Below are 14136 nucleotides of genomic sequence, written 5' to 3'. Positions count from 1 at the left end.
GCCTGTTAGTGGGTCCTGAGGACAGGAGTTGAGAACCACTGAGCTATAGCATCTACCAATCCCAAGGGACACATTTCAATACTGGGCCTAATGCCGAGAGTAGTAACCTCCTCAACGCATTTAACCACTTCCAGCCAAAACTTCTGCATGGCCACACATTCCCAGAATATATGCATGAAATTCGCTTCGGATGAGGTGAGGGTGCAACAACAGGATGACTGGGATGGAAAAATTCTAGCCAATCTGGCTGGAGTAAGGTAAATACGATGTAGAAATTTTAATTGAATGAGCTGATCTCTAGCTGAGGCCAACGGAGAGAAATTTATATCCCATACATCGTCACAGTCATCAATGTCCATCTGGGAAAATACCGTTTCCCAAGCTGTTCTGCAGGGTTCAAGGACTCTGTGTATCTCTAAATAACTTCTTATAAATTCTAGACAATGCCTTATGCAAAGAATCATCTCTTAGCATAATTTTACTATCACTGTCTTGTAATGTAATTGGTGAGGTACCAAATTGAGAATTGTCTGCATGTCGCAATTGAAAGTATCGAAACAGATAAGAGTACAGTAGATTGAATGTGGATTTTATGACATCAAACTGTAGAAGTGTGCCATTCTTCACTACATCTGCTACCCTCCTAATACCATATTTGGTCCATATAATGGAATCTGGAAATTTAAACAAGTGTAGAAACTGAGGGTTATTCCACAATGGGGCAATAGGTGATATTGCCTGTGTGCTTTCAGGGTCCGCCCAAGCTCTAATGACTCCTCACATAGAATTAGTAATGGGGTAAGGGGCCCCCGATGCCCCTGAGCTGGAGATGGGACAGAGCCTCATAGGAGCCCACTATCGCAGCCTCCAGTGTAACTGCCGCATCATTCTCTGGGAGGGTCAGCCATTGATGTGCGAACACTAGTCCTTCCAGGTAATAGCGAAAGATGTTTGGGACCGCCAATCCCCCTTGCTTTCATGGTTGCTGGAGAACCTGTAATTTAATCCTGGGATTTCGTCCATTCCCTAAGAAAGTGGAGACCAGCCTGTCAATGTTCCGGAATATATACTGAACCTCGGAATCCACACCAGTGAATCATGGAATATATACAGGAATTTCATCTTTAATAGGTTAACTTTTCGAATAAGTGTCAAGGGTAGATTTTGCCAAGCCTGTAACCTACATTTCAATGTCTGTATTGGAGGAGCCACGTTAAAGGTAACGAAATTTAAAAATTAATTAAAAAAATATGAATGCCCAGGTATTTAACTCTGTCTACCCGCTGTAGGACAATTAGCCGCAACAGGATGAAGAAGGCACCTTTTAACTACTTTAGCCCCGGAAGATTTGACTGCTCAATGACCAGGCCACTTTTTTCAACTTGGCACTGCACGATTTTAACTGACAATTGCGTTTTCATAGAATGCTGTACCCAAACGAAATTTACGTCCTTTTTTTTCCCCCACAAACAGAGCTTTCTTTTGGTGGTATTTGATCACCTCTGCGCTTTTTATTTTTTTTGCGATATTAATAAAAAAAGAGCAACAATTTGAGAAAAATTGACATTTTCTACTTTGACTGTTAAAAAATATCCAATATATTAAATTTTTGTCATATATTTAGGCCAAAATGTATTTAGCTATGTCTTTAACAAAAAAATTCTCATTGAGCGTATTTTTATCCACTTTAAGACCGGAAGATTTTACCCCCTTCCTGACCAGGCCATATTTTGTGATTCGGCACTGCGTTATTTTAACGGACAATTGCGCGGTCGTGCGATGCTGTACCCAAATTAAATTTACATCCCTTTTTCCCCCACAAATAGAGCTTTTGGTGGTATTTGATCACCTGTGCGATTTTTAATTTTTGAAAAAAAGACTGACAATTTTGAAAAAAAAAAAAACAATTTTTTTCACATTAATATATAACATTCCCAAAACAAAAAATGTATAAATCTAAAATTTTTAACATTTTAGGCCAATTTGTTTTCTGCTACACATTTTTGGTAAAAAAATAAAAATCGCAATAAGCGAATTTTTATTGGTTTGCGCAAAAGTTATCGCTTAGCGTTTTGCTAACTACGGGAAAGATTTGTAATTTTTATTGTTTTTTTTTTTTTTTTTTACTAGTAATGGTGGCAATCTGCGATTTTTTTTGCGGGACTGCGACATTGCGGTGGACAGATCGGACCCCTAACTGACATTCTTGACACTTTTGGGGGGACCAGTGACATTACGACAGTAATCAGTGCTAAAAATATGCACTGTTACTGAAATAATGACACTGGCAGGGAAGGGGTTAGCACTGTTGGTGATTAAGGGGCTAAATGTATGCCTCATGCTTACTGATGTGTGTGGGGGGAGGGGGTTCTGCGACAGAGACAGAGATCGCAGGTTCAGTTATGCTAAATCCTGTGATCTCCTCCTGTCTTTCACAGAGAAGATCCGCCCGCTTTGTTTACACAAGCGGGCGGATTTTCTCACTCTTTCCCCCGACGATCGGGGAAGAGAGGCAGTGATCACGCTGTGTCTAAACACACCACCAAGACAGCTAAGGAGTCCAGCGACGACGTAAGAAGAGCATTTAGTGAGATCCTTGTCTGCTTTGGCCAACAACACTATGTGTGCCTAATAAAAGGAGGGGACAGAGTTAATTTCAAAGCACTCAGCATATGGCTTCAGTAATCTTGAAGAGAGAACTTCCGCATAATGTTTATACCACTCCATCCGGACCAGGTGCCTTCCCATTGGGAAAGGAACCTATTGCACGCATCACCTCCTCCTCCCTAAATGGGACCTCTAAAGGGTTCTCAGGTAGACTCAAGGGATCTCAGGTATTATAGGTAGACTCAAGGGATTTAGAACAGCCAATAGGTCCTACACTATAGCATAAGGGGGAATAGGCAAGTAAAGATCTCTGTAAAAAGAGACAAATGTTTGTAAAAATGTCCTCTCTGTCTAAGTAATAATCCAGATTGTGAGGAAATGCATGGAATTACTGAGATTTATCCTGAGCTATTAGTTAAGCTAGCAACTTCCCATTTGTATCTCCCTGTTCAAAAATCCATTCCTCAGGGAGCAGTTGGTTATGTCCTGGTAGTGAAGATGTAAATCTCTCCTAGCACCTTGCAATTCTGCCAGGGTATCAGGAGGAGTATTGGCATGTGCCTTTGCGCATTCTTGTTCCTTGTCCTGCAGGGTTCCCAGCGTGTGGTTATGTTCCTCCCTTGCTGCCTTAATGGCATATATATATATATCCCTCTGGAAGAGGCCTTGAAAGCATACCATTCAATCTGACCCGTGACTGACCCCTCATTTATCTGCCAGAACTAATCTATGTGTGGTTTAACCACATCCCGCCCGCCCTTTAGCAGAATGACGGCGGGAATGTGGTTGCATTATCTTGACCGGACGTCATATGGTGGCGGCAGGATAATGCGCTCTGCGTGCCCCCCGGGGGCGTGCAGAGCGGCGATCGGTGATGCGAGGTGTCACACTGACTCACCTGACAAAAAGGGAGATTAGCTGGCGCTCTGGTCCAGTGCAATGCGGTCAGTATGAGGATGTGTCAAATGCTCGATAATACAATGAAGTACTGGGAAAAACAATGGTGTTACCTATATAACAATTAGTAAGTCCAAAAATTGGATGAACCGTAGAGATGGGAGATGAAGTGAATCTGTACAGAGGGCCGGCTCCACCACACAGGAAGTCAGTCTGTGAACAATAGAAAAGAAAGAACGGGCAAAGCGCCTCCAAGTGCAGTATTTTTATTGAAGTCTAGGCACATGAAAACATGGCAACTCACAGGAATAAAAGATGTAATCAGCTCGATGCGGAGTCAAAGCGGTGAGGTGTCCATAGCGCCACTGCCGAGAGGGAGGAAGAATTGGAACAATCCTGTCCGGTGGATGGATTCGGAGGACAGGGAGACGCCGGCTGCTGTCTTCCGGGACTGGCTCGTTCTCTCGTAGCAGGCTGGGACGCAACGTCAGCCGTGTGACATCAGCAGGGTCAGAGTGTACACGACACGTTTCAGAGCATGCGCCAAGCTCATACGGAGCATGCGCGCTCTTTTCTCAAGTGTTTCAATACACTTCACTGACTCACCTGACGTAGGCTCTTTACCATGTGACCAGCCATGTCCAATCACGGCTGGTCACATAGTAAACAGGAAGAGCAGTTGATCGGCTTTCCTCAGTACATGCCTGACAGGCACGAGTAAAGGAGCGCCGATCGGCGGCTCCTCTGACGGGGGGGGGGGGGTCGGCACTGGTAATCAGATCACTGATTACCAGTGCAGACCTTCGGGGGAGGGGTGCCAATAGAACCACCAGGGATGCCCACCCATGGCCCCAGGGATGGCCACAGATGACAATCAGGGCTCAGGGAGCCCCCCATTGCTCTCCTCATCAGTGCTGCCCGCCAGTGCCCTCCCCATCAGTGCTGCCCACCAGTGCCCATCATTGCCATCTATCAGTGCCGCCCACCAGTGCCCATTATTGTCCACCAGTGCCGCCTATCAGTGCCCATTAGTGCCGCCCATCAGTGCCTTCCAGTGCGACCTATCAGTGCCCATCAATGCCACCTATCAGTGCCCACCAATGCTGCATATCATTACTTCCTATCAGTGCCTCCTCATCAGTGCCTGTCAGTGCAGTCTCATCAGTGCAGGAAAAAACGTATTTATTTACAAAATTGTATAACAAACAAAAAAAATTTTTTTTTTTAAACTTTTCGGTCTTTTTTTAAATATGTTTAGCAAAAAAGAAAAAACCTTGCGGTGATCAAATACCACCAAAAGAAAGCTCTATTTGTGGGGGGAAAATGACATAAATTTGGTTTAGGTACAGTGTTGCATGACCGCGCAATTGTCATTCAAAATGCAACAGCACTAAAAGCTTAAAGCGGAGTTCCGGGCACAAAAAATATTTTTTTTTTGTGCCCCTCCGCTAGGTATGCCTCACCTGAAAAGGAATTGGATAGTTATTTTTTTTTTTTTTGTTTACTCACCTTTTTATTGAAGATCGTAAATACTCACCTATGACAGCTTCCTCCTCCAGCGCCGAGGCTCACCCCGTCACTTCCTGCCTCGCGATGATTCCTGGGAGCTAAACGTCATAGCTCCCAGGAATCAATGCGCCGCACCGGCCCCGCTCGTCATTTCCGGGCGACGCCGCATTCCCCTGCTAAACAGCTTCTGGGCATGCCCAGAAGCTGTTTAGGAATGCGGCGCCGCACCGGAAGTGACGAGAGGGGCCGGTGCAGTGCATTCTGGGACACGAAGACGCGGAAGAAGACAGAGAAGAGGACCGTGCCGGCTTCAGCTGCCCACAACCGAGATGGAAACGCTGTGGAAGAAAATTTCTAAGTAAGTATTTCTTCTTACAGGTAAGTGCGAACCGGGACAGATTTGGTTTAAGTATCTTGCGACTGGTGAGTATCTTTGCGACTGGTGAGTATCTTGCGACTGGTGAGTATCCTTGTGACTGGTGAGTATCTTGCGACTGGTGAATATCTTTGCGACTGGTAAGTATCTTGCGACTGGTGAGTATCCTTGCGACTGGTGAGTATCCTTGCGACTGGTGAGTATCCTTGCGACTGGTGAGTATCTTTGCGACTGGTGAGTATCTTGCGACTGGTGAGTATCTTTGCGACTGGTGAGTATCTTTGCGACTGGTGAGTATCCTTGCGACTGGTGAGTATCCTTGCGACTGGTGAGTATCCTTGCGACTGGTGAGTATCTTAGTGACTGGTGAGGGCATTAGCGACTGGTGGGTACCCCAGGTTTTGTACCAGGGAAGTTAGAGGTAGTGTAGGTAAGGAAGAGCAGGCCGTTAACATTATCCCCATAGAGTAGTGGGTAATAATGTCCGACAGGATTGGGGATGCCACTCAGTGCACTTCTTGCGGCATGTATGCGTTCCTTGATGAAACAATCGAGGACGAATACTGCTGTGCAAGATGTGAGCGACTTGTTGCTCTGGAAGCCCACATCGTGGATCTAGAGAGCACAGTGACAAGACTCCGTGGCATCTACAACCTGGAAAGGAGCTTGGACTTTACCCATCAGGCGCTGGCAGGGGTCAGCATAGAGGAGGGAGGAATAGAGGAGACGCAAGCAGCAGAGGTACGCAGCTGGGTGACTGTTAGGAATGTTAGGGGGAGGAGAGTCAGGGAGGCCAGTCCTGAGTTGGTACACCCTAACATGTTTGCCGAGTTGCAGGTTGAGGGGGATATCAACTCAGGGGTGGCAGAGCTGGAGCATGCACCCTCCCCCAGCTGCCAGGGGAGGGACGGCTCCAGGAAGAAGGGGGGCCGTAACTCAGGAAAGGTTAGAAAGGTTGTGGTAGTGGGGGACTCAATTATCAAGAGGACAGAGAGGGCAATCTGTAAAAAAGATCTCGTGAACCGAACAGTTTGTTGTTTACCGGGCGCCCGAGTTCGGCACATCGCAGATCTGGCAGACAGATTGATGGGGGGGGGGGGCTGGGGATGACCCAGCGGTCATGGTGCATGTGGGCACTAATGATAAAGTTAAAGGTAGGTGGAGGATCCTTAAGAACGATTTCAGGGACTTAGGTAATAGATTGAGGAAAAGGACCTCCAAGGTGGTTTTCTCTGAAATACTGCCTGTACCTCGAGCCACACCAGAGAGGCAGAAGGAGATTAGGGAAGTTAACAAGTGGCTGAGGAATTGGTGTAGGAAGGAGGGGTTTGGGTTCCTGGAGAACTGGGCTGACTTCTCAGTCGGCTACCGGCTCTTTAGTAAGGATGGGCTGCACCTTAATGGGGACGGTACAGCTCTTTTGGGGAGAAAGATGGCCACCGAGTTGGAGGGGCTTTTAAACTAGGAGACGGGGGGGAGGGCTCAGAAGTAGAATCAGTCAGGAGGGAGCAGAGGACTGAAGGCAGTTGTAGGGTCAGCAGCGACATTAGGTCAACAACATCAATTGGCGGGTCTGTGCGGGAAAACAGCAGACCAAACAAAAATAAACATAACCGCCAATCACGTTTAACTTCCGTAAAACTAAGAGGGGTATATGCTAATGCCAGGAGCCTAGCTAATAAGATGGATGAGTTGGACATGTTAGTACATGAGGAGGACATAGACCTTGTGGGAATAACAGAAACTTGGTTCGACCCCTCACATGACTGGCTGGCAAATATCCAAGGGTATTCTGTGTACCGGAAGGACAGGGTAGGAAAAAGAGGGGGAGGGGTATGTCTCTATGTCAAGAACAATATAAAGGTGCTAGAAAGGAGTGACATTACGGATGGGATGAGCATGGATTTAGAATCTGTGTGGGTTGAACTCGATAGGGAAGAAGATAAGGGAAAAGTAGTTGTGGGGGTTTGCTATAGGCCACCTAACCAAGGGGAGGAGGTAGAGCTGGAATTTTTAGCACTAATAGGTAAAGCGGCAAAACTGGGATCAGTCATCATATTGGGGGACTTCAATTATCCCGACATTGACTGGGAAGAGGGGACTGCACACTCGCATAAGGCCCGTCTATTCACGGAAACCTTACAGGATAACTACATGTCACAGTTGGTGGATTCCCCTACTAGAGAGAATGCAATCCTGGATCTATTGATCACTAATGACCCAGACATAATCTCGGAGGTAGGAGTCCAGGACAATCTGGGCTCTAGCGATCACAGGATGATCACATTTAGTATAAATAACAATATAAAAAGGCAAGTGGGGAACATAAGAACCCTAAACTTTAGAAGGGCAGACTTTCCAAAATTGTACTCAATGATGGAAAGGGTAAACTGGGACCAAACCCTGGGATCCCTGACCACTGAGGAAAAATGGGAATGCTTTAGGAACATATTAAGCAAAGGCATCTTGCAGTGCATTCCTATGGGGAATAAATTTAGAAGAGACACAGCCAAACCTGGCTGGCTAAACCGTAGCGTTAAAAAACTTATTAGGGGAAAAAAATTGGCCTTCAAGAAATATAAATCAGAGGGCACAGTATCGGCCTTCCAGCAATACAAGGAGGAAAATAAGAAGTGTAAACACGAAATCAAGATGGCTAAAATCAACTTTGAGAGACAAATAGCGGAGGATAGTAAAAAAAACCCAAAGAAATTCTTTAAATATATCAACAGCAAAAAAACTAGGGCAGAGCATATTGCACACATAATTAACGATGATGGGAGGATGGTTACAGAGGACACTGAAAAAGCAACCGTGCTGAATGCTTTTTTCTCGTCAGTCTTTACGCAGGAAAAGGAGGGGTACACTGACCATGACTGTATGGTTAGTAGTAATACACAGGACTTGCCACTATGGCTAACAGAGGGGGAAATCAGGGAAAGACTGGATAAACTTAACACAAACAAATCACCAGGCCCGGATGGCGTACATCCGAGAGTGCTCAAGGAACTCAGTATGGTTATATCTAGACCACTGTTCCTAATCTTTGCTGACAGTATTAGGACAGGAGATGTACCAGGGGATTGGAGGAAGGCTAACGTGATTCCGATATTCAAAAAGGGCCAGAGACATATCCCGGGAAATTATAGGCCTGTCAGTTTGACATCAATAGTATGTAAACTTCTGGAGGGGATGATAAGGGACTATATCGTAGAGTATGCTAAAGACAACAACATCATCAGTAGTAACCAACACGGGTTTACAAATGGGCGTTCTTTTCAAACCAATCTCTTAGCATTCTACGAGGAAGTGAGCTGTGAGCTAGATAGGGGCAGACCAGTGGATGTGGTGTACTTGGATTTCGCTAAGGCGTTTGATACAGTTTCCCACAAGCGCTTAATTTATAAAATAAGGTCTGCAGGTATCGACAGCAGGGTTTGCTCTTGGATACGGAACTGGCTAAAAGGCCGTGTCCAAAGGGTGGTAATAAACAGCGCATACTCAGACTGGGCTGAGGTAGTAAGCGGGGTGCCCCAGGGCTCAGTCCTGGGACCAACCTTGTTCAATTTATTCATAAACAGCATTGAGGACGGGATCAGTAGTTCGTTATCAATTTTTGCAGATGACACAAAATTGGCCAGGGCAATAACTGCACAGCATGAAGCAGATATCCTACAGAATGACCTGGACAAAATTACGGAGTGGGCAACGACATGGCAAATGAGGTTTAATGTGGAGAAGTGTAAGGTTTTGCACTTGGGGACCAAAAACATAAAAACACAATACATGTTAGGAGGGGAACCCTTGGGGGACTCAAAAATGGAGAAAGATCTGGGAGTCTTTGTTGATGATAGATTAGGCAACAGCATGCAATGCCAAGCGGCAGCTTCCAAAGCCAACAGAATATTAGCATGCATAAAGAAAGGGATGTATTCCAGAGATAAGACTATAATCCTTCCACTTTATAAAACTCTGGTCCGACCGCATCTGGAGTATTCTGTCCAGTTCTGGTCGCCAGTCCTCAGGAGGGATGTGTTGGAGCTGGAGAGAGTCCAGAGAAGGGCAACTAAACTAATTAGGGGATCGGAGGACCTTACCTATGAAGAGCGGCTGCAATCGCTCGATTTATTTTCCCTGGAGAAGAGACGTCTGAGAGGGGACATGATAGCTATTTATAAATATCTTAATGGGGATCTCAGCTTAGAAAAAAAGCTGTTCATTCGAAGGAATTGCATGAGGACTCGAGGACATACAATGCGATTAGAGGAGAAGCGTTTTAACCTCAGGCAACGTGGGGGGTTCTTTACTGTTAGGGCTACAAGATTGTGGAATTGTCTACCACAAGAGGTGGTTTCTGCGGGTAGTATGGTGACTTTCAAAAGACTCTTAGACTTACATCTCAAGGATCAGGAGATAAAGGGCTATGTTAGATGATTACAGTCACACACACCTACACGGGTTGAACTGGATGGACTGTTGTCTTTGTTCAGCCTCACCTACTATGTATGTAACTATGTAACTATGTAGATCAGAGGCTAGACCTATGGCCCCCAATCTGTAAGGTACTCTGAAGCGGGGTGTGGTCTGATACTCCCCCAGGAAGGCAAGTAACATCCTGCACCATACATAATTGATCCTCATTGGCAAAAGCCAAATCTATTCTGAATGAGGAGTGAAACACAGGGTATATATATTGTAGTGGAAATAATATATGCTTGATGCACAAAAAACTCTGTTGTGCTAATAAGTTACATAGTTTGTGAGGATGACCACCAGGGATGCCCACCATGGCCACCAGGGATGGCAAACAGGGCTCAGAGAGCCTGCCAGTGGTGCCCTCCCTATCTGTGCTGCCCACCAGTGCCATCTATCAGTGCTGCCCACCAGTGCCCATTATTGCCATCTATCAGTGCCGCCCACCAGTGCCCATTATTGCCCATCAGTGCTGCCTATCAGTGCCCATCAGTGCTGCCTATCAGTGCCCATTAGCGCTGCCTATCAGTGCCCACCAATGCTGCATATCAGTGCTACCTATCAGTGCTGCATATCAGTGCCACCCCATCAGTGTCTCCTCATCAGTGCCTTTCAGTTCGGCATCATCAGTGCAGGAAAAAACGTATCTATTTACAAAATTTTATAACCTAAACAAAAAAACTTTTTTTTTTTTTCAAACTTTTCGGTCTTTTTTTATTTGTGCACCAAAAAAGGAAAAACCTGGCAGTGATCAAATACCACCAAAAGAAAGCTCTATTTGTGGGGAAAAGATGACACACATTTGGTTTAGGTAAAGTGTTGCATGACCGCGCAATTGTCATTCAAAATGCAACAGCGCTAAAAGCTGAAAATTGGTCTGGGAAGGAAGGGGGTTTAAGTGCCCAGTATTGAGGTAGTTAGGCAATTAACCCTTTCTCTGCCACCACCTCTACGTTATGATGAGCCCAGAGGACGCTCGCAATTTTAGAAATACCAATTATGACTTTAGAATAATCATCTGTAACACGTGCTGTCACCGCAGACAGGAATGTCCAGAGGATTTATTCTAGACAGTAGCGCTTTTCAAGAGACAGGTTCTTTGTTAGCTGTGCATTAAGAGCTTAGTGACAAGATTAATACTTTTCAAAATAAGGTTTAATAAAAAGGTTAAAATTGGTGCAAAATAAAAATATTTACAGAAAAATGGGTTTCAAAGAAATAGAGACACAATTCAGCAATTTAGAAAATTAAGATAATAAATTAGAAATAAGAATACTTGCATCCAAGGTCCTTGTATTATCAGAGTTTCAAAAGCTGAGCCAGTGATCGGTTCTCCACTTGCTAGATGTTTCTTTCGTGATGTTACATGAGAACTGAAAAAACCATCTGCTTCTTTCCTTTTCTCAGAGACCCCAGGGGGTGTCACCAGAGGTCCTTGACCAATAAACACAGTGGCCCTGGGCGGCCCTAGGCTCAGACAATGGCAAGGAACCTCCCGTTTAGACAGATTTATAACAGAATTCATATCTCAAAATATGCAATGGTTACATTCTTGAAAATTATATTTTATTGTGCGCCATTGAATTTTATATCCATAGACACCAAACACAGGTTATCTCGTAATAACCTCTGACCTGCTGGCTTGTCTTCCCTAGGAGTGAACGTGATCATGTATGATCTTAATTCGATCAGTAGTTTATTTTGCATTTAACTATACACTTTCTAGAGACATATCTTGTTTGTGTTTACAGTTATGAATTTGTGGGTCAATGTGTTTCAGTAACAGAGCTCTTGAATGGCTATGTTTTATGACCCATTAGCCTTATGGCTTTGCTCAGAGTTACGACCTCATGCTGTTCTGGAAGACACAACATCTGCTAGTATTTCCCTCTGTGCTTGAGATAAGGGTCTTTGAAGTCGGCTTGTTTGAAGCCCAAACTTCCTGCATTCCAGGAGTTAATTAGGGTGGGGTGGGGGGCTGTGAGAATGAGTGGCCTTTTGGTTTTAAACTGTCATGGCTGAGCTCGGACACAAAATGGTTGCTTGACAAAATGGTGTCCCAGTGCAGGATACCATTACACATGGGACTCTGTGCAGAACCTGTTACAACCTGCTCCTGCATTCTTCTCGCCGGCCTCCCCTCTGTGGATGAACCCTTGGCTCTCTGTTTCTTACTATACCAGATGCCATTATCTGGGCTACTAGAGGGATAAAGACGTTGGGGGATGTCACGAGAGAGGGTAAACTATTGTACTTTGAGGATCTCAAGCAGAAGTTCAACCTACCAAATCCTTATCTGTTTAGGTATTCACAACTGAGACATGCTTTCACTACCCCATTTTGTTCTACTGAAGTGGAGATTAAGAGGTCAGCCCTAGAAAATCCTCTATTGGACGAGTATATGAAAAAGCCTTTGTCAGAGCTTTAAAAGGAACTTTCCCTGTCTCTCCTCCCTCGGTGGTCAGGTGTAGAGAGCAATGGGTGGGGGAGATCCCTGGTCTTGGAGGTGAGGAATGGGATGACATCTGGAGTGTGCCTTTTAATCACCTGGTATCGGCAAGAGACAGGCTAATCCACTTTAAATTCCTGCACAGGATCTACTAAACTACAGGTACGTTGGCCAGAATTTATTCGGGGGTCCCAGCGGAATGCTGGTGCTGCACTTGTTCTCAGGCTGATTTTGGCCATGTGTTTTGGCACTGTCTACTAGTCAAGGATTACTAGAATGAAATACTTAAATCTGTCATGGAGGTTACCTTAATACATGTCCCCATGATGGTGTAGGTTTGCTTGCTTGGTCTGGTGGAAAGGTTGGCATCTACTAGAGCTCAGCGCACACTATTGACATTATTCTATTATGCTCGTAAGGCACCGATCTGGTTTTGGAAAAAGCTTATCACACCTACGGTCTCCTATTGGAAGGGGCTGATCAATAGAATGCTGCCCCTATATAAAGCTACATACATAAATAGGGGTTGTCCCAGGAAATTTGAGAAGGTCTGGCAGATCTAGCTTGATAGTCCTGCGGCAGTTGACTAGACCAATTCGGGAATAGGCTGAGCTAAGTGTTTTTCCTGGTGTAGCTGCTAGTCGTGAGGGAAGTCATGGGGGCGCCTTTGGTTCTCCTTACCTTGGTGATCTGGGGTCCCTGCCGGTCCCAGTGCACGCTTTCTGCTCCTTGGGTTTGAGTAGGCCTAAGAATTTTTCCCATGGGGTCGCCTGATGAGGGGGGGGGGGGGTACTGTTTTTCCTCTTTTTCTTGTGTGTATATGGCCCTGTGGGGCAGTTTTTGTCTTCTGTTATTATTTTTTTATGGACAAAATAATGCTAAAAAACTTTAAAAAGAAAAAAAAAATAAGTGCACTTTTGGATAATATATGCCAAGCGCAATTAATCCCGTTGTGCTAAAAAGCACAGTTCTCAGCTACTTTGTATAAGGCATTGGAGCGCTCTCATTATCCTCAGAGACACAAACAGGCTGGTTCCGTTTGGAAGTCCCCAAATTGTCCTGTGATGAACAATCAGCCTCATTTATTAGAAAAGAACAGAGACAGAAAGTGATGGCTACACCACATGAGCTAATGACACACTTGTATACACTCAAATGTACAACAAAAATCAAAGTGCATGTAAATGTAACCAACGGAAACTGTGTGCAAGAGTTTCCAGCTGGTCTGTATACAATGCAACCAGCACGGATTCTCATGAACACGCCCACCCCAGTACATACGCATACAGTGCCATCATAACCTGTTAGAGTGAATCCTATATAATATAGTTAAAAAAAAAAACATTTGATAACGATTATGCTACTATTCCAAAATGGGACCATATCTGCAAAGGAAAATAGCAGCAGTATTTCAATCATGCGGACCAAGCATAATAGAAAGCTACCAGCCATTATTCCAGCAAATGGGCAGAGATTATCAAAACGATAATATTTCCACATCACAAACAGATCTCCGCCAGTGAATACTGAGGCCCCGGCTGGCTGATATACATTTGCGCGGTGGAGTTCACATCGCACAGCCATAAATTCGGATTGGCGTTCTCTCCAACGGTAGCAGCTCAGAGCGCCCACCATTCAGGCGATCGAGTGGTATGCAGTCTCCATTTAATGGAAGTTTTCTGCAACTACAGGTCTTTCCTCAATGCCAGTTAAAGCCATATTCGCTGTGCATAGTGATTACCAGTAAACTGACACTGGGTGACATACAGTACTGGCAATTTAAATAAAACACTTCCTGGAAAATGTCCACTCAAATCTTAATAAC

This window comes from Pelophylax lessonae, assembly GCF_965119305.1.
Source record: "Pelophylax lessonae genome assembly, chromosome: 10".
Lineage (NCBI taxonomy): Eukaryota > Metazoa > Chordata > Amphibia > Anura > Ranidae > Pelophylax > Pelophylax lessonae.
Note: the sequence above shows the minus strand (reverse complement) of the source record.